Below are 21,043 nucleotides of genomic sequence, written 5' to 3'. Positions count from 1 at the left end.
TTCGGTTGTTTGGCTTTTGTTATCGAGTTTGTATTGAGTTGTCAAGTTTGTCAGATTTTTTTAGTAAATATTGTTTTCCTATCTGTACCCTATTATATATTTTCTTCATGATGTCTTTTAATCAAAAGTATTTAAGTTTGTTAGTCTAATTTATAAATTTTTTCTCATTTATGGTCACTGCTTTCTGTAAACTGTCTAAAGAAACTCTGCCTAGCCCTAGGTTGCAAAGATGTTCTGTGATTTCTCCAAGAAGCCCTATAATTTTACCTTTTATAATTAGGTCTCTGATTTATCTTCAATTAGTGTTTGAGTGTGGTATGAGGTAAGGGGTCAAAGTTTATTGTTTTCCATATGGATTTTAGTTACTCCAACCCTATTAGTCGAAAAGATTTGACACCTTTGTAAAAATCACATTCTGTAACTATAGGCCTATTTCCAAACTCGATTCTGTTCTATTGATCTATTTGTTGATCTTCATACCAGGACTAGTTTATTGATTACTATAACATTATAGTAAATTTTGATTTAGATAGTTTGTCTTCTAAATTTTCTCTTCTTTTTCAAGATTGACTTTGATATTTAAGTCTTTTGAATTACCGTAAAAATTTTATTTTTATTTATTTATTTTGATTATTAATAAGTTTATTTTCATTGTCTCAAGGTCCGCTGAACTCTGGATCCAGGCTGTGTCAATAGGGTAGTGTGATGCCTCCTGTACCTGTCTCTGCCTCCTACATTCCTTTTTATTTATTTTATTTCATTTTTTATAATAGAGACAGGGTCTTGCTATGCTGCCCAGGCTGGTTTTTAACTCCTGGACTCAGGCAGTCTTTCTGCCTCGGCCTCCCAAAGTCCTGGGATTACAAGCATGAGCCACTGCACCTGGCCATGTCCTGTACCATCTTCAGAGGGCTTAGCTTGCAGTTTCAGCAGAAGGATAGACTCCCAGGAAGACTGAGAGAGACTTGGGGCCCAAGTTGATACTATCAAATACACTGAACTGGACTGTGTTCACCATGTTCTCATTCTAGAGAAATGAGAATTGCTAGTGAGGTTAGTGCCATTTTGTGTATCTTCTGTACCTTGACGTCCCTCAGAAATCTTGCCCCTTTTTCTAAGGATACGACATTTCCCTGTTTCTCTGGATATGAAATCTAGATCTTCAGTTTTGAAACCAAATTTGAACTCTTGACTCTGGAATACCAATTTCTTCAGCAAGCTGTTCTCTGGAGTCAATCCCAGGGTATGGCTTTTTCCATAAATGCCTTGATGAGAGTGCATAATTGAGAGCTGCTGTAGGTGGTACACCACCATCTGGCTTCTCTACTTTGAAATTCTGCATCAGGTCGATCTTGCCCATGGCTCTGGCTTGATTCTAAAGTCCCAGGTTCTGGTCTTTTCTGGAATCCATGCCTAGCTCTTCAATTCTGAAACCAAATCTGGATTTTGATTTTTAAAGCAAGTTTTTGTTTGGTAGCATAACCTGGGTAAGTTTTTTGATTGAAGGTAGTCATGAGGATTTTCAATTGATCTTCTATGAATTTGGTGCAACTGCGCCTATCATTTGTTGTCACCACCTTGTGTGAAGAGGTGTCTTTGACCATGCTGGAAGAGAGTCCTGGAGGCTGAGCTACTGTCGGGGAGGCAAGAATTACCATATAAATTTTAGAATCAACTTGTCAATTTCTATAAAAACCCAGGTAAGATTATGCTTGTGATTCGTTAAATCTATATATCAATATCAGTTTGGAGAGAACTCCATATTCAAAATATTGAGTATTAGATCCATGAAAATGGTATGTTTATTTATTTATTTAGCTATTTTTTTATTTCTCTCAGCTATGTTCAATGTAGAATGTTCAATGTTCAATGTTCAATGTAGAGATATTGTACGTATTTACAAATTAAATCCTAACAATTTTATATTTTTTATAGTATTGTCTGTTAAATTGTTTTTATTTAATTCCATTTTCAACTGTTTGCCACTAGTACATAAAATGCAATTGATTTTTGTATACGTATTTTACATGGTCTGATCTTGTTAAATAAATTTATTAGTTTGACTTGTTTTGTAGATTCTCAAGAATTTTCCATGTAAACAATCATATCATCTTCAAATAAAAACATTATAGTTCTTAAACCTATGCTACACTAATGTTTTGTTATTTGCAGCAGTATGTAATCATTTCTAATCATGTGAGTAGCACTAGTGAAATTTTGACAATGAATGAATGCCAAACACAATGAAGTTAGCTACAACATTATTTATAGTTCCTAAACGTGTTTTCAACTAAATATTCAACAATAGAGGATTAGGTCAGTAAATTTAGGGTACATAAACTTATGATGAAATATCATGGAGCTATTTAAAATCTCATTTTTGTATAGCCTTTAAGGGTATAGGAAAATTCTGATGTATCATGTGGAAAAAGCACTCAAAATACCAAATAATCAGAATACACTAAGTCATTCTGTGTTAAAAAAAGAATTTCATAGTCTTGGTGTTTTAACACAGCAAAAGTTTATGATTCATAGGGATCAGCAGTCACTATGGATTCTCAACTGATTGTGCTCTACCATCTTGTGGCTCCAGCATTTGAGATATGTGGCCCTCTTAGTTAATGCTACAAAGAAAGAGAGACTGGAGAATAACCAGGTTATTCTAAGGCTCCAACAACATTCCTGGCTTGCCGTCCCTGAAAGGAAGTTTATCTTATGAGCTACCACTACCAACACACAGAGCACCTCCACACCTACTATCATAGTAAACCAACATGTTAATCAAATAATGGCCTGAGCTCCCAGACAGAGTTCATATCATTTAAGTGTGCTGTGCACACTAACCTGCTGACTCTCCATGTGGAGGAAGGAAGCGTATCAGAATTATGTAGATAGATTATGTTTTTTATTAATGTCTTTATCTAGACACATTTTACTGGAGAATGTCATACTTTTATTGGGAGTAGGGAAATAGGGCACTGGAAGAAAAAAAGGGAAACTGGGAATATATGTTTTGAAAACATTTTCCAAGTGACTATGTTATGTTACTCCTCAAACCACTGATCTCAACTTTTCTTCATAAAAATGAACAAAAATTAGCAGCTTGAAGAGGTGAATCAAGCAGAGTGCCAGAAAACAGGAATTTAAACACATTGAATTCATATTTGCAGTGATATTGGGAAAGAGATCATGCTTATAAAACAAGAGCAGACAGCCATGGGAAAGGGCAGTGCTAAGGAAAAAACAAATCTTGGAAAAACACATAATTTCCAAAAGAAAAAACAGCATAAATATCACAATGGATACTTCAGAAAAAGTCTTAGAAGTCAGACCAACTAATGTTATTCTCTTGGAATGCAAAACCAAAAGTCAGAGATGAGAATTACAAATGAAAAGATAAATTAATCAAGCAATTAATAGAAATAAAAGATAAAAACAATCAATAGAGCCATAATAATCAAAAGATAAAGATAATCAAGAATAGAGCCATATTAATCAAAAGATAAAGATAACCAAGAATAGAGCTAGGACTCAGTCAGCAGAATAGACATGCCAGGAGGAGAAACAGAAGAAGATGAAGAAGAGAAAATTAAAGAAATTATCTGAGCTAATATGACTTCAATCGTATTACCACGTGAAACCTCACCTGTTTTTTGTTTTTTTTTAATCTAAGTTGAGGCCCAAAAGATGAAGGGCAGGAAACAATTTTGAAATGTAAGTCACAGCAGCTAATACAGTACTTGCTCCTTTAACTGGTCAAAAGCTTAAGCTGATCATCCTAGCTCTATTTTTCACTACCCTTTTCCTATTCCCCTTACCTTCTGCCAGCAACTCTGATGAATGAGATTCCTTCCTGGTGGAATGATGCCAGCCTTCATTTCCACAGGATCCAAGCTCTTGTTCGTCCTGTCTTTATTGGATTTCTGCAATTTTCCACCAATACGGTGAACCTTTGTCTACCAGACACAGTCTCATTTGCTTCTATTGCACAACAGCAACCTAATTTCCCCATAGCCATTGGGATTAATTACCCCAGTCAGTAGAGTGACTCCTCCACCTGTTAGTTTGGTGGTATGAGAAATAATGTGATTGGAGTTCAGTGTCAAGCCATAATTTTATTGATATATCACTGTGATCTCTAGTGGGAGTTTTCTTACCTTAGGCACCAGGCACTCCAACCCCATCAAACTCAAGGTCATAACAAGGGAAAGCCATTCTTCAGTGAATTGTTTGGTAAAATAGGAGAGAGACAACTCCCACATCCGACTTTACCTCCCAGACTCATGCATTCTGGCGATTGTGGTGGCCCTGCATACTGGCTGCTGATTAAAGGAATCTTCTACATCCTGTAGGGTAGCTCCCCGACCTTGCAGAATGTTGTCTCCCCACTGGTTCTTGTAATCAAACCTTTGCCATTTTATTAAGGCAGTTGCTTCCGGGTGATGGGGCACATTGTAAATCTCAAGGCTATACTTCTTTTGCTGTAGAACAACTGCTTTGCTGGAGACTATGTTGTGTGGGGTACCGTGGCAGCCAATAAGGCACCAATCATGATGCATGTGGAAGCACGATAGGCAAGAAAAGTACATCTATTAACAGCACAGACATTTATCCTGGTGAGGCCAAATTTGTTGCCCTCTCCATGATGGACGGAGCAATGGAATCAATGTGTCCTACGTGGCTGCTTGGTATACCCAGGGATTAGGGCCATACTTGCCATTGGCACATAGGGAACTCAGTGGTGTCAGGAACCAAATAAGCCTCGCTGGGGAAAGTCCAGGCTTCTTGACTCTAACCATGCCTTCAGGGAAACTTGGGATAAGCGCCTGAGCAAGCACTGGGGTGGTTGGGGAAAGAGGCTAACTAGCATCCACACTTAGTCATTATTGAGAGCTGGCACTGGAGTGGATGCCCTCTGGTGGGCATTTTTGTAAGAAATGATTGTATTCTCTGTGCTCATTCTGAGAGACCCGCCCACACATCTCTAGCTCAGGCTTCCCTATCACCAATTTTCCAATATTGATCTTTCCAAGTTTCTAGCCAGCCACTTACCTGTTAACCTCTGCCAATGACATAATGTTGAGTCTTACTCCTGCTCTTCTCTTCCAGGTGAAATAGGCAGCCATGTGACTGTACTACCCAAAGTCTGCCCAAATGAGGATTTCCCTTCACCACTCTTTGAAGGCCGCCCCCAGTGGATTTTACACCCTGAAAACCCCTCCATAAACTGGAGACTGGTGAGCAGGAAGGAATTCCCTATGAGGCCATCAGTGTGGGTAGAGGGAGAAATAGTGAAGTGTAAGGAAGAGACACCTTGAGGGAGAGAGCTACATGCCCATGCCATTTATTTGTACCTTCTGTACCTGCCTGAGTCAGTCTCATTTAGATCTTTTCCATGTAACTACAGGTGCTGTGCCCACCTCTATGATCTGGTGACTCAGATGCCACCCAGTTCATGATGGGAAGTTTTCCTTACCATGTACAATGAGCACACTGTCACTGAGGGAGTGCCCACACATGATGTTCTATGGGATATCAAAATAATCAAGATCCCTGTGCATTATATTATGACAAAGAAGCAGGGGAGTTGTCATGGTCTCAAGGGAAAACATGGGGAGACAAATTTCTTCTGATTATCTTTTTCACTAGAAATTGAAGAAATGGCATTTGCTGTGTCAATAGTTGCATACCTGTAGCCAGTGGCTGTACTGATTTTCTCAGTAAATTACCACACCTGGAACCAAAGTTACAGTTGTCATCCTCACCTGATTAAGTATGTGATAATGCACAGTTATTCTCCAGACTTATCTGAGTTTTATACAGGCCCAACAAGCGAATTAAATGGCCACTATGGTAAGACCTAGCACCCCTGTCTTTCTCAGATCTTTGATGATGGCCTTCTACATGTTGGAACTGGACAAGTAAACCATGGGGGGTCTCACTAGACCCACTGAGAGATTAATTCAATTTCTAGGGCTTGACATCTGCTCTGAGATGACTCATAACCCTTGGAAAGTCTGGATATTTCTTTTTCCTTAGTGCATAGTAACCCTGTAAATAAATTCAGGGCCCTCTGGGGAAGGCCTGGAGATAGATGCACACTGTATATACATGTGGTTGCACTATAGAGTTCTTCCTCAAAGAATCCAGCCTACTCTGGTTCTGTGAACTGGCCTAGGTCTGGAAAGTGGGTAAGAGGTCATGGAATCCCATTACAGTGAGTCCATGTATTGGGATTCGTTGTATTAGGATTCTGCTCACCAGAACCAGAAAATTTCTTTCTACATGAGTCAAGTACACTTGAGTAAGTCTACCCATCGATTTCATTTCTAGGGACCCTACAGTTAAATTAGTCATAGATGCTGCGGGTCAAAATACTTCTATTGCCACAAAAGACACCCCTGCTAATTTTAGAAATTGTGTCTATGTTGTTGCATGGTTAAGGGCTTCCACTCTGCTCCTGGAGCTACTCCTGGTACCAATTACAATGTTAGTCTAAGCTTATCAAAAAATAGGTGGAAACTTCAGAAGGGTGAATGGGGAGAGTCTAAGGAAGGAACCCTTTGCAGAGGTGCAGTTGGGTTAAGGGAACCCAATAAGACATGGTGAAGCATCCCAGGCTCAAGAAAAGTGGAGAGCTGCCACCTGCACATCCCCTGAACCCCAAGGCCTGAAAGGCAAGGGGAGGGATGGTTTTCAGAAATGGTGGTGTGGGAGCATCTAGTAGAATCTGTGGTCTTTGGTAGAGAAATGAAGCTACTGATGAGTTACTAAGGAGGATGCCAGGAGAGCGTATTTGCTGAATTTCTCCCTCTTCCCCCACCCATACCCCTTTAGATTTCCTAAAGGCCCTTCCCATTGGCTGAACCCACCCAACAGCCAGAGGGCAAAGAAGCCACCCTTCCCACAAAGAGTGGGTTAGAAAAGGTGGACAGTGTGGATTTGAGAGTTGAACCAAGAAGAGCATCCAGAGCAGGTGCTTCATCTGCCCTGGATACAGCCCTAGATATGATTCAGCACCTGCTTAAGAGTAAACTATTAACAAACTATAGATTTAAAAAAATTTCCCTAACTGGAGCCAAATAATCTACCAGAAAACAACAGCAAGAATTATACCTATTGGTGGAACTTTAAAAGAATTCTCATTTAGAAGTATCAATTTGCATAAACTCTTAACAATGCATGTGCCCATTTATGTCTTCCAATAATTTATTCTAGAATAATAACACTCACAAAATTGATAGACATTTATGTTCATTGCAGGATTCTTCATGAATGAAAAAATATGCTGGATGTGTTCAATAATTAAAGGTTAATTTAATAAAGTATAGCATAAACATACAGTGGAATGCTGTGTTAAAAAATTCTTTGTTGTTTTTCAGTTTTCAATTAGCCTTTCCTGTGCACCTAACTATAGATCAGGCATGATCAGCCACTTTTGTAAAGTTCTGTTTATTCTTCATTATTCTGTTTAGTTTAACAGCAGCCATTTGTTTTTCAATTTAAACACTTTTATGAAAGAGCTAGCCTTTTTAAGACATCATTATTGAGGCTGTAGGGTGTCCAAGATTATTAAGATATAATCTCTTCCCACAGGGAACTCCCAGCTAAAGAGGACAAATAAGATGCCTGTATAACACACAATGTAAGAACTGCTATAGAAAATGACAAAGGAGAGGACTCCAGAAACATGCAATGGGGAGGGCTTTCTTTTGTCTGAGGTTGTAAGGAAGGCTTCCTGGAGGAGGAGGTACCTGTTCCATGTCTCCATAATTAGGTATGATTTGACAGGTAGACATAAGCAAAGGACACCCAGATGGAGGAGCAGAATGTGTTGGAGAACAGGAAGTGGTGTGGCTTGGCAATATTGTTCTTCATTATAATTGTGGATTAATAGAATTTTATCGAATAGCCTGGGACCTTCACCATCATTGTTTCTATGAAAAATAAATGTTCTAGTTTTTTAGACAATACACTTTCAAGTGAAAACGTCTTTAGCAGTGAAGGTCTTTTTATATCATCTTTGAATCTTTTGTGAGCACAGTTTAAATCTGCCAATGATAATAATGCTGACTTTCTTTAACGCGCCACTTGCTGTTGGATTTCATGAGGTAATTTTTAAAGCAGGTGCCTCCTTATTGCTTATGTTGGAGATTTGGTCATGGAATGTATATTTCTCCCTGGGATCATCCCTTTGGGGCCAATGGTTTTTTATCAGGAGCATGTCATTTTATTTGAGGTTTCTGATACGTGTTTAACAAGGCATTCAGTTGGAAATATATCTTGTAATTTTAATTGTGGATCACCACCCCTGGTAGGAGGGTCTTCCTCTTACCATATGGAATACAGATGTGAAGAGGATTGAAAGAGGGCAAATATAATGACCATCAATCAGGAATGTTCCAGGCTAAGAAAGGAGAGGAAATACCTGAGTGTTATCTAAATGGATGAATATGACAGCTGTTGGCCACAGGCTAGTTAGGATGTAAGAGCAGTAAAAATTGAGATGTGGAAACATGCTGGAATAAAAAGTCCTTTGGCAAGATTAATACACGGAACATGGCTTGTTCAAGGGAGGCACATATTTAGGTACTCTGCTGTCTTATTGTAAAAGGCTGCTTGAGGGGCATGAAGAAGTTCTTGAAGCAAAGCATGTGCTACTTTTGCACAGCTGCGACCCTGAGTCTGTGAAGCAGAGGTCAGGGATGTGGCTGCCTCTTGCAATTCATCATCCCAGGTGCACTCTGCTGCAGGTCTGCTTGCAGTTCTGTGTCCTGGGTCTTGATTGTGTCTTTTGACCACATTGCCTGGGACAGGTTGACCCTAGAGAGCATGACAGCAGTTTTCCGGAATATGATAAACGGAAAAGGGGCCAGACAGGCAGCTATCAGAGCTGGGAATAGTGCAACTGCTCCTTCAGTGCAGTTGGTAGGAAGAAGCCTGACTTGGTGCTCCATCGTTATGCAGCACCAAAAATGCAAACATATGCAGAGCCGGTGGTCGCAAGCATTTATCTTCAGCCACGTACATCCACTACATCCAGTCCTGCCACAGTGTCCTTGGGGTGCTGCAGTCAGAGTGGGATGGATTCCTGGAGTAAGCATGAAGTCTGGCCCTGTAGACCTGCCACCATCTGATCCTAGTGGGACTTGCAAACCTGCCTTCCCCTGGTTCTGACATCTGGCATATCTCATGTGCTATTAACAACTGAACTGCTTGCTCTTCCCCATGTTTCCTTCCTGCCTGCCTTGAATCATTCTATTCCCTTTGCCCTGGAAGCCATTCCAGTGACACTATGCCCTAGAATCCAAATCCTACCTTTCCCTCCTCAAATGTCCCCTCCTCCACAAAGCCTTCCATCTTTCCCAGCTGGGAGACAGCAGATGCCTCTTCAAGTCATCCCATCTCTTGGCTCTTTATGTGCATGGGTGTCAAATAATAATATCCTTTGTGTGGATTTGGCTCACCATAAGACCGATAGCTTCCCAAGGGCAAAGTACTCACCTGGTTTACAATCCCTTGCACAATGCCTGAGAAGTGTAGGTCCTAAATGTGTGGTTTAGGGTGCAATGATCTGTTTTTCTCCCCTAAAATATTTCCAACCTGTTATCCTCTTTAGGGCCCGTTTAGTGTCTTGTAACTGATTGTCACAGCTGACTTGTTGATTTGGCTAAGTTTTTGTGAACTTTAGAGCTCAACTAGCCATGAGGGGCAGGAAAGAAAGAATGCATTTACTGAACACCTACTTTATGCCAGATCCTAATATGATATCATTGTCATACGCACTCTCCAAGAAAGATCTAAGCAACCCTTCGACTTTTATACATTCAAATTCCATACAACCTGTCCTTTAGTATGTTGACACCCTTAGCTGCCTCTTCTGTGTCCAGTTTATATGTTACCCAATGAACAGAAATTTGTGTTTATCATGTGATATCATTGCCACCAGCCAAAAGACCCTAAGCAGAGACCAGGTAGATATAAGGCTCTGGAGGTTGCCTTCTTTTCCTTGGCCTCCACAGGGTAGGGCCCATCTGGAATAAAAGACAGCTCTAAGCACCTCTTAGACACCAGATGCTCTGATAAGAAAGTGATGGAAGAGAGCAAATTCGAAGGAAGAGGCCAATGAAGGGAACACAAATAGTACAGCAAAGAGAATGCACCAACAGGCTGGAATTCTCAAGCTCATTGCATTTATAAGGAAAGTTCCATACCAATTATGCTGGCCCAATTTTGTCCTGGGCCTTGCCAACATCAGCTCCCTTTCTCCTCCCCAGTAGGTAGGGGAGGCAGGAAGCTTTGAAATGTGCTACCAGGACAACACAGTTTATCAAGTCTTTTATGAGTCATCTCTTGACACTTTGCTCTTGAACTCTACTTTGCTGCAATGCTGCAATGCTGAGCATCCATCATGTTCACTTTCTTCTTAGGCTTTGACTCTGCTGCTCTTCCTCCTAGAATATTCTTCCCCTCTTTACTCCCCCACTCTTACTCTCTTTTGTCAGGTTAAAATCTATTTGTGCTTCCCCTGTCAGCTGAAGCACTACTTCCTCCAGCAAGCCCACTGTCCTTCCTTAACTCTTATGTTGTCCTCATGGAAGGCCTTGTGACACTCCACTGAAACTACCTCTTCTGTCTCTGAATCTAGATCTCGCACTGCTTTAAGGTGGCTACTGTGTTTTAAGCACCACTTTATTTCTAGCACCTGGCATCTGCACACAAAAGGGACTCAAGGAATATTTGATGGGTGAATGAATTAATTAATGAATTTCTGCATTGTCCTGCATATTTTCAGTGAATGGTTTGCTGTGTGGTAATGGGAACTATTAGAGAAAGTTATTTGTGGACTGGCATGAGCAGGTTTTCGCATCTCTATGGGCCTTGCAACATGAACGAGTTCAATTTTCCTAAGTCTGCTTGCAAAATTCCTAGGACCTCAATGCTCAGGATGAAACTTTTGTTTTTGAGTAAGGCCCTCAAAGATTCACCATCAACCTTGACTGATGAAGTATGTAACTCTACTTTGGCTTAATTGTTTAAAACAATGATATTTTCTGTTCTCTGCATGCACCTATCCTGAGCCCCAAATATGGGGTTACTCATGGTCCCATGAAGTTTGTATGTTATAGAGCTGATGGGCACAAAGACACATTAGTCAACAGCTATAGAAGTGGAACTTCTAGGGGACAAGATTCTGGTTCACAGCCATTATGACTATTCCTGAGGCTCTGAGGAGTGAGTCATACTCCTTGGCTGGGTTCACTTCCAAGTGAGGAAATCAATGAACCCCTGTTCATGCTACCTCATGTGGGAGCACAGGCTCCGGTACCAGGGTGGCTCAGAGAGGCAAGGATACAGCCTGAGAACACCTCAACAGGAGCAGTAAGCCAATAGTACAAGCTGTTGTTTATTTTATTTTAAATAAAGATTAATTCCCCAAATTTCAGGTGCATCTTTGAGAAATCTGTGCATACAAGGTGAAAATATACTCATACATTCATATTTTATATTTCATTCTCAAACCACAGTGAATAAATTTGGCAACTAAAGGATCCTACCCCCTCCCAATTGCCCTAAGTCTCCAAAAAAGCATTCAGTGTTAATGCATTTCTATTTTTTAAACATGTAGATGTTTTAGCATAATGGTAATTATAGAGTAATGATTTCTTCCTATTTCCTCTTAATGTTATCAGCATAAAAATAACATTTTTAAAACCATGATCTTTAAAAAGGCTCATTTTTATTGTCAATTTAATGCATAATTATTAAACAAAAATTTTGGATAATGAGCAAAATTTGAAAGAGTTGCAAACATGAAATGCCTACATTTTGCAATGTTTTCTTCCAGGTGTTCCTGGGTAGGAAGTTTTTAAAATACAGCTGTAATCAAGCTCTAGGTGCAGTTTGTAGCCTTTGTTAAAAACTTAGCCTAGAAAATATTTTTGTTATAATACCATAATAATTATTATTTTTTGAGACGGAGTCTCACTTTGTTGCCCAGGCTGCAGTGCAGTGGCGCAATCTCGGCTCACTGCAACCTCCGCCCCTCAGGTTCAAGCAATTCTCCTACCTCAGCCTCCATAGTAGCTAGGACTATAGGTGCACGCCACTATGCCCCGCTGATTTTTTGTATTTTTAGTAGAGACAGGTTATCACCATGTTAGCCAGGATGGTCTCAATTTCCTGACCTTGTGATCCACCCACCTCAGCCTCCCAAAGTGCTGGGATTACAGGCATGAGCCACTGCACCTGGCTAATACCATAATTATTAGTTGGTTTTCACAGACATAATTTTTAATGGCCATGTAATATTCTATTGACTTAATGTTGGGCATTAAATTGTTGACAATCGGTCACTTTTCCAAGCATAACTACAATAAATATCTCCCTTCCTGTTTTCTTGTAATGACTTCCAATACCAACGTAGGTTGTCTTTAGTGATGATGATGGTTATTATCATTTGCTTTTGTTTGGGCCCCCAGTTCTGAGGCATCAGCTCTTTCTTCAGTGGATGGGATAGCTGCCCTTGAAGAACAGCAGACCTTTATTGAGCAACAGCTGGGTTACAGTTACTGGGTGTTAGGGCCTTTTGAAATCTGAGGGGACGTTTGCATTGAAATGCTAGGGCTCTTGGGACTGGACATGAGCCAGGCCTTGTACAATCTATGCTCAGTGGAGATGGCTGCCTCTTGGCAAAGGACAGTGCCTGGCCCACAGCTCCACTGTTGACTAAGGGCAACGATGGTGACTCTTAGTACTACACATCCTGCGCCACGGAAAGTTAATATTCAAACGTTCACGAACTTGAAGTTGATAAAGCCATATTGAAGTTTTAAAACATTTAAAAACCTTTTCAGAATGCAGTAGGACATAAATAATAAAACAAGCAAGCAAATTATCCCAGTGAATACTATGGACATATCCACCTTACAGAATCTCTGAGGATAAGCAGCCTTTCATATGCTTACTCACTTGTTGATTTATGCCTATTGTTTTCATCATTGACTCTCTCATACTTAATTTCCTCCTGTTTTCAATCTGAATCAACCTGTTTATGTCTAAAAGCCAGTAGCCTCATTGTATTACACAAGCGAGAAAGGTCAGAGCTCAAGAGAGCTGCTGCATCTGGAGCAAAAGGGTATGAAGAAAGGAGTGGCTTGATAGAAAATGACCTTTTACTTTCAATTAAATTTGGCAAATAGAATACCCTCAAATTCACCCATAGTTCCAATTCCATAAAACAATCTCCCTTATATGTTTCCTTCTAGATTTCTTAACATGTAGATTATTTGTAACTAAAAATCATACTGTGCTATCATCCTGTTTTTCCTTATGCTTTCAGAGTTAATCTTCTTTTACTGTTTTCCATTCCAGTCTATAGACCAATGATTCTCAAAATGTGGTCCCTGGGCCAGGAGCATCAGGATCACTTGGGAACTTGTTAGAAATTGCAAACCGTGATTCCCCTTCAGATCTACTGAACCAGAAGCTTTAGGGGCAGGGCCTATCCATCTGTTTATCAAGCCCTCCAGGTGATGTGATGAATTCAGTTTAAGAATCACAGCTGTAGGCTGTTGTATTAAGCACCTCCAATGTGCCAGACATTCTTTTAACCCTTGCTACCCAAAGTGTGGTCCTTGGACCAGCAGCATAGTATCACCTGGGAGCTTATTAGAAATTCAGAAACTCAGGCCCTCCCCACACCTGCTTAACCAAAATCTGCATTTTTTTTTTTTTTTTTTTGAGATGGAGTTTTGCTCTTGTTGCCCAGGTTGGAGTGCAATGGTGCCATCTCAGCTCACTGCAACCTCTGCCTTCCAGGTTCAAGAGAGTCTTCTGCCTCAGCTTCCTGAGTAGCTGAGATTACAGGCACCCGCCACCACGCCCAACTAATTTTTTTTTGTATTTTTAGTAGAAACGGGGTTTCACCATGTTGGCCAGGCTGGTCTTGAGCTCCTGACCTCAGGTGGTCTGCCCACCTGGGCGTCCCAAAGTGCTGGGATTACAGGCGTGAGCCACCGCACCTGGCCCCAAATCTGCATTTTTTTTTTTTTTTTTTTTTTTTTTTAAAAAAGCGCAATATCAATCACCTGAATCTTGTTATAATTCAGATTCTAAATAGGTGAGTTTGGAGTATGGCCTGAGATTCTGCTCATTTCTAATGAGTGCTTAGACGATACGGATGCTGGTTGGTTTGCGGACTACACTAGGAATAATAAGTATGTATTGAGTGTTTTTAATACTTTTACAAAACACATCAACCTGAGCTTTTTTAAAAAAATACCAGGTGCTACACATAGCATCTTGTAAGTTATGTGCTTCCTTTTTAGATGAGGAAAAATGAAGCAGAGAGATGTACAGTGACTTCCCTGAGGTTGCACAGCTATTCCTGCTGGAGCCACGCACACAGATGGGTACGTCCCTCTTCACCTCTACAACCCGGCTTCTGCATGGTTTTGAATGTTGATTGAATTTAAAACATGTTCAAAGGTAATAACTTTTGGGTAACTAAAAAGCAAATCAAAATCCAATCTGCTGGTGCCACGATCTTCTATCCTCTTAACATGCTTAGCATTTTTATCTCTATTTCTTGAGGTTTGCTAATATTTTATCATACAATTACCACATTCTCTTTAAATATGTGAATCTAAAGCTATTAGATGTCTTATGAAGTGTGACTTTCTCTTGAATGTAAAATTTTTCCAGAAGATTACATTTCCAGCTTTGCCCAGTGCTGCCAATTCCTCTATTACTCCTCTCAAGGGGTAATAAACACACCTGAAACTGTTAATGGCGTAGGCATCTTTTCATTAGAATCAGCTGCTATATTTCTGTGTGGCTATAAAGCATATCATTTTTCTAAAGGGGGTGGTCAGAGGAAAATGCAGTTGTAGCTGCTTCTCAGTGTCTCATTCTGGAGTTAGCTTTATGTGCATGTGTTCGAAGGCTCCTGTCTGCTGTTGTGGTTTTGTGCAGAGCCTGGAGTAATGGATCTCGACCTGTTGGGAGGTGAGCCGGAGGAACAGCCAAAGTCCTGAAAGACCCACGTCATCACTGCTTTCTGTCCCGCTCTCTCGGCAGACACTCATTTTCTGAAAGGAATAGGTTTCATTCTCTACCTGTTACTGATGTGTCAGTCAGCTGCATGCAGCGTCTAACGCTATTACCAAGGGAGGGGAGTGGAAAAAAAGCCCCACTGCACTTTTAAATTACATTTCATGTTAAACGATCTCATTACTTCCAAAGTAAGATGAAATACAATATAATTTTAGCATATGTCTTGGCAGCCTCTTCCTTTTCGATAGGGTGTGTTGGCAGTCGGGGGATGATGGATAAGTGGAGAGAAAAAGAGGCCCAGCTTGCTTCGTGTCATCAAGAGCTCAGTCAATATTCAGTGATAAACATAAATAGATCACCTCGCCACCCCTGAGGCAGACTGGTGCATTTATCTGGATTGATAAGTGAGGGGGTTCACAATACAGGCAATTGCAACATCAAGCTGAAGGAATGCAGAGGAGGATTCTATCGGACGCAGTTGGCATCAATAACTCGCTGCTTTTCTGGGAAAGAGGCTGGTACATTCCTTCCTCAGAGCTTACTGCCCAGCAAAGGCCAACCCCTCCTCTAATGGGCATCAGACTCTGACCCACACACCATGTGTCTGTGCAAGTCTCAGTGGCCTGGACTTTTAAAAATAAGTTCTCTGGGTCTCATAGACACAGATCCTGTTGTTTTTCCTCAGAAAGGGGATGTGCATTTGCTGAGAATCTGCAATGAACACTCTTCTAGCATTATATCACCTGATTACCACCCAACTCAATTTACACTGTGCTGAGCAAGGCAGAAAGGTAGTATTTGCCTTTGTGCTCTAATTTGGACACTCTGGTTATTCACACTGATTCGCACCAAATAAGGCAACCACAATCTAAAGACCTGCTTCAGGGAAGTTGGGAGACTGTCTTGTTGCTTTATCCTGTCCCTCTAGATTATGTTCTGTAACTGGAACTGGATTCTGAGCCACTAGGGCAAGCATTGTGTCCTAAGGCCTTCTGGTTTAGGTTTGTTTCTCACCCCCCAAACTACCACCCACCGCCGCCACCCCACATACTACGTGTATATACAGTGCCTTATCCACAGTAAATACGTGAATATCTATTTAAATCTTCATAGAGAGTTCTGGTTATGTCGCTATTTATTCGACAATCTCGAATGGCTTCTCATGTTCTAAAGAATCAGGATCTGACTCCCTGACATGCCATGCCAATGCCTTGACGTGACCTCAATCCTATTTTTGCCACCTATTCCTTTCCCCTGTGAATGAGTCAAACTGAAAGACTCAGTGTTTCAAAAGCTTTGCAGTTTTCTCTTGTGATGACATTTCCCTCTGCAGGGAATTTTCTTTCTCCCATCTATTAAAATTCTTCCTGCTTTTCAAAGTCCAGTTCTGTTGCTGTCTTCTGCTTGAAGCCCTTCCCAAACCCCCAGTTTCCTCCAGAAGACTGTTGGCTACACAATTACTAACATAGATGCTTTGAGCCATTCCCATCCTGCTGCCCAACATGGCATTCTATCTGTGCTGTTTCAGCTGTTCTAAAGTCGCCAGAGAGCCACTCTACCCCTCTGAGGATAGAACGGGCACATTTGTGAAAGAAAAGCAGGCACAGTGCAGACGAATTACTTTCTGCAGTGAAGTGTTGAGGACTGGGGGGACTTGATGTGTTCTGAGTCCATTATGAAAAGAGGAGGTAGTAGAATTAAGTGGGGGCAGGAGGGTAAAGGTCTCATGTGACACAAGAGGACTTCTCCAGAGCCAACTGTGTGGAGGGCTCCTAGAAGTTGCAGAGCAGAGCACTCGAGAATATGACCATAGAGTGTGTCTGTTTTCTTGGCTTCTATGAAGTTTACTATGCCAAAAATATCATGTATTACGTTATAAATTATAATCAGACACTCATAACCCCACTGCCCAATTAAAAAAAATAGAGCATTACAGAAACTATTCATACTTTCTGCATATTTTCTCTATTCTCTCTCCCTGTCCACTCCAAAACCCTCCATCGCCTGTCCTGCCCCACCAAATAGAGTAACCAGTATGCTGAAATTTATTATTCCATTGCGCTCATTATAGTTTTATCACATAAGTATATGTGTTTAATATCTTTTTTCTTGTTTTGTATTTTGTATAAAATGGCATCATATGGCTTATATATTTTTTAACTCAGATCATACTTTATACATTCATCTGTGTTCATGTGTGTAGCTATAATTCATTTATTTGTATCTCTACATAGTGTTCTCTTTGAGTACATGACAATTATCTGCTCATTCTCTTATTGATGGGTACTTGGGTTATTCCCACCTTGCCATTATGAACACTGCTACTACTTAATATTCTTTGACACATCTACCTGGTCATAAGTGCAAGAGTCAATACCATACCTGGATTTTATATTTTTATGTGGCATAATGCAGGGATGAATTCAATCTTTTTCTCAGATTAAAAATAAATCCTAACACTATTTATTAAATAATTCATTCTTTCCCCAGAGATATGTCCAATTTCATAAATGTGTGGGTCTGTTTCTTAGCTTTTAATTGGTTTATTTTCCATCCACTCACTAAAATCACTGTCCTAATTATGATTTATTTATGGTAAGTCTTGATATCTAGTAGTGAAGTCTATTCAGTTCCTCAGGAGTATCTTGGTTACTCCTGGTCTTTTGCTTTTTTACATCCATTTAAAATTTGGCATGTCAGAGGAATGATGGAACAAAAGCAACTAGATTTACTCTTCTATCTTAATACTTGAACATGGGTCACAGTAAAAATGTAATGATAGTTCTCAGGTATTTGGAGAATAGAGATCATGGTACAGGGATCCTTGAGAGCAAGGAGAAAAACTAGGTGAGCACTTAAAGTGCCACCATTTTCAGGCCAAAACACAAGGAAGGGTAATCCAGAGTCCATCAGCCTGGCTCAATTGATGTTCAGAAAAGTTAAGGTAGCTAGAATTTATGGAGGAAAATACTAGAAAGGCAACTGGAAAGAGAGAGCGCTCCAAAGACCTTCTGATGTGTCCCCTGGAGTCTTTGAGCACTGATCTGAAACACGTGGAGAAACTACTGGGATTGGGGAAAAAAACCACCAGAAAGGAGGAGGAAGAAAAATTTCCATAGCTCACATGAAGCCAAGGACTGTTTTCATTGCCATCAGTTAGTGGAAAGACTTCCTAACAGACATGGCATTGGCGAGCATCATAAAAGAATAGTGCCTCATGAGTGGGGTCATATTAGCCCTAGTTGAAAAGCTGTTCTGGATCCGCCATAACAAAGCTTACAGACAAAATGTGAGTGGATAAAACTGATTACACTGCATCCCCAAAATGGCAGAACATTTAAAAGAATGCCACAAAATCTAGTCCCCAAAGTAAAAAAGTCATAATGTCTGGCATCCAATGAAAAGTAACCAAGCATGAAATATGACTTGTGCCCAGAGGAGAATTCAGTCTCAACCAATAGAAACAGACCCAGAATTGACACAGATGATAGAATCAGTAGACAAACGTATCGAAACAGTTATTAGAAATATGGCCGGGCACGGTGGCTCATGCCTGTAATCCCAGCACTTTGGGAGGCCGAGGTGGGCAGATTACTTGAGGTCAGGAGTTTGAGACCAGCCTGGCCAACATAGTGAAACCTCGTCTCTACTAAAAATACAAAAAACTAGCCGGGCATGGTGGTGGGTGCCTGTAATGGCAGCTACTCGGGAGGCAGAGGCAAGAGAATCGCTTGAACCCAGGAGATGGAGGTTGCAGTGAGCCAAGACTGCACCATTGCACTCCAGCCTGGGCGTCAGTGCGAGACTCCATCTCAAAAAAAAAAAAAAAAAAAACAACAAAAAACCTCATAGGCTCAAGAAGATATGGGAAAGTGCCCATATGCTAAGGAGAGAAATAGAAGATATAAAACAGACCCAAATTGAACTTTTAAAGATAAATGCAACAACTGAAATAAAAAATATCCTGGATAGGATTAGCGGAAGATTAGATACAGAAGAGGAAAAGTTGGTGAATCTATAGCAATAAAAACTACCCAAAATAAAAGACAAAATAAAGACTAAAAACAATGAATGAAGAGCATCAGGGAACTATGGAACAATGTCGAGTAGCATAAACGCATGTAATTTGAATACCAGAAAAGGAGTGGGGATAAAAAAATGTTTGAAACAATAACTTCAGAACATTTTTCAAACAAATACTGAAAACAGACCAAAGCAGCTCAATGGAAGCCAAGCAGGAGACACATGAAGAAAACAAATGCCAGAGCATGTCATAACCCAATGGCCAAAAATAATCAAACAGAGAAAATTTTAAAAGCAGTCAGAAAAAAACATATACACAGAGGAACACAACTAAGAATTGCAGCAGACTTACCAGAAACAATGAAAGCCAGAATGCAGTGGAGTGACATTTTGGAGTATTGAAAGAAAAATTGAAAACTCAACCTAGAATTCTATAGCCAGAAAAACATTCAGTAATTAAGGCAAGATTGAGACCTTTCAGACAGAAAAAAGCTACATGAATTAACTGCCAGCAGAATTGCAATACAGAAATGTTACATTATTCAGACTGTGAAACTTGAAAATCTGAGACAGGTCTCAGTTAATTTAGAAAGTTTATTTTGCCGAAGTTGAGGATACCCACCTGTAACACGGCCTCAGGAAGTCCTGACGACATGTGCCCAAGGTGGTAGAGGCACAGTTTGGTTTTATACATTTTAGGGAGACATCAGACATCAATCAATGTATGTAAGAAGTACATTGGTTCTGTCCAGAAAGGTGGGGACAACTTGAAGCGGGGAGGGGACTTCCAGGTCACAGGAAGGTGAAAGACAAATAGTTGCATTCTTTTGAGTTTCTGATAAGCCTTTCCAAAAGAGGCAATCAGATATGCATCTCTCTCAGTGAGCAGAGGGAGGACTTTGAATAGAATGGGAGGCAGGTTTGCCCTGAGCAGTTCCCAGCTTCGCTTTTCCCTTTAGCTTAGTAATTTTGGGGCCCCAAGATTTTCCTTTCACAAGACAGAAGGAAAATGATGCTGGATGCATATTGGGATATATACAAATAAATGAAGAGAACGAGAAATGATTAATATGTGTGAAAATGTAATATTTTCTTTTCCTAACATAAAAATTTTAAAAATTATTTAAAGCAAGAATGATAATACGTCTATAGCTTATATAAAATTAAAATGCATCATAGTAGCTGCACAAATGTCGAGAGGAGGAAATGGGAGAATATTTTTGTAATGTTTCATACTATATGTGAAATGATACAGTATTATTTGTAAGAAAACTTTTGTAAATTGAAGGGATGTATATTATAAATACTATGTGTACCAGTAAAAAAAATTACAACTAATGATTCTGTTGTGGAAATATAAAAATATTCCTTTTGTATGAAAAGTCAGAGAAAGGGTGGAGGAGAAGAAACTATGGGGGTGCAAATAGAAAACAACTTTGAAGATGGTAGACTTAAGCAATATTGATAATCACGGTATGGCCTAAGCAACCAAATTAAAGACAGCGGAATGGGAAGTTGCTGTTTAATATGTATAGAGCTTCTGTTTATTATTATTAAATGGTGGTAAGATATGCATAATTTAAAATTTACCATCAGAACAATTTCTAATCATACAGTTTAATGGTGTTAAGTACATTTACACTTCTGTACAGTCAATCATCAGGACTCTTAATTTTACAAAACTGAAACTCTGCTCTTGAACAACACATCCCCATTCCTTATCCCTCTTCCCCAAGCCCTGGCAGTCACCATTCTATTTTCTGTCTCTGTGAATTTGACTATTCTAGGTACCTCACATAAATAGAATCATACAGCATTCATCTTCTCATGACTTCTTATTTCATTTAGTAGAACCAACGGTCATCCATGTTGTAGCATGTGTCAGAATTTCCTTTTTTTTTTGTGATATAATCTCACTCTGTCATTCAGGCTGGAGTGCAGTGGTGACATCTCCGCTCCCCGC

The 21,043-nt window shown here is 40.1% G+C and overlaps 1 pseudogene; it reads right to left on the bottom strand.

The window, feature by feature from the left end:
- Positions 1-1,011: 1,011 nt before the first annotated feature.
- Positions 1,012-1,604, bottom strand: LOC105538501 (annotated as a pseudogene).
- Positions 1,605-21,043: the final 19,439 nt, after the last annotated feature.

This window comes from Mandrillus leucophaeus, unplaced genomic scaffold (assembly GCF_000951045.1).
Source record: "Mandrillus leucophaeus isolate KB7577 unplaced genomic scaffold, Mleu.le_1.0 Scaffold193, whole genome shotgun sequence".
Taxonomy (NCBI): Eukaryota; Metazoa; Chordata; class Mammalia; order Primates; family Cercopithecidae; genus Mandrillus; species Mandrillus leucophaeus.
This window is presented reverse-complemented; position numbering and strand designations above follow the sequence as displayed.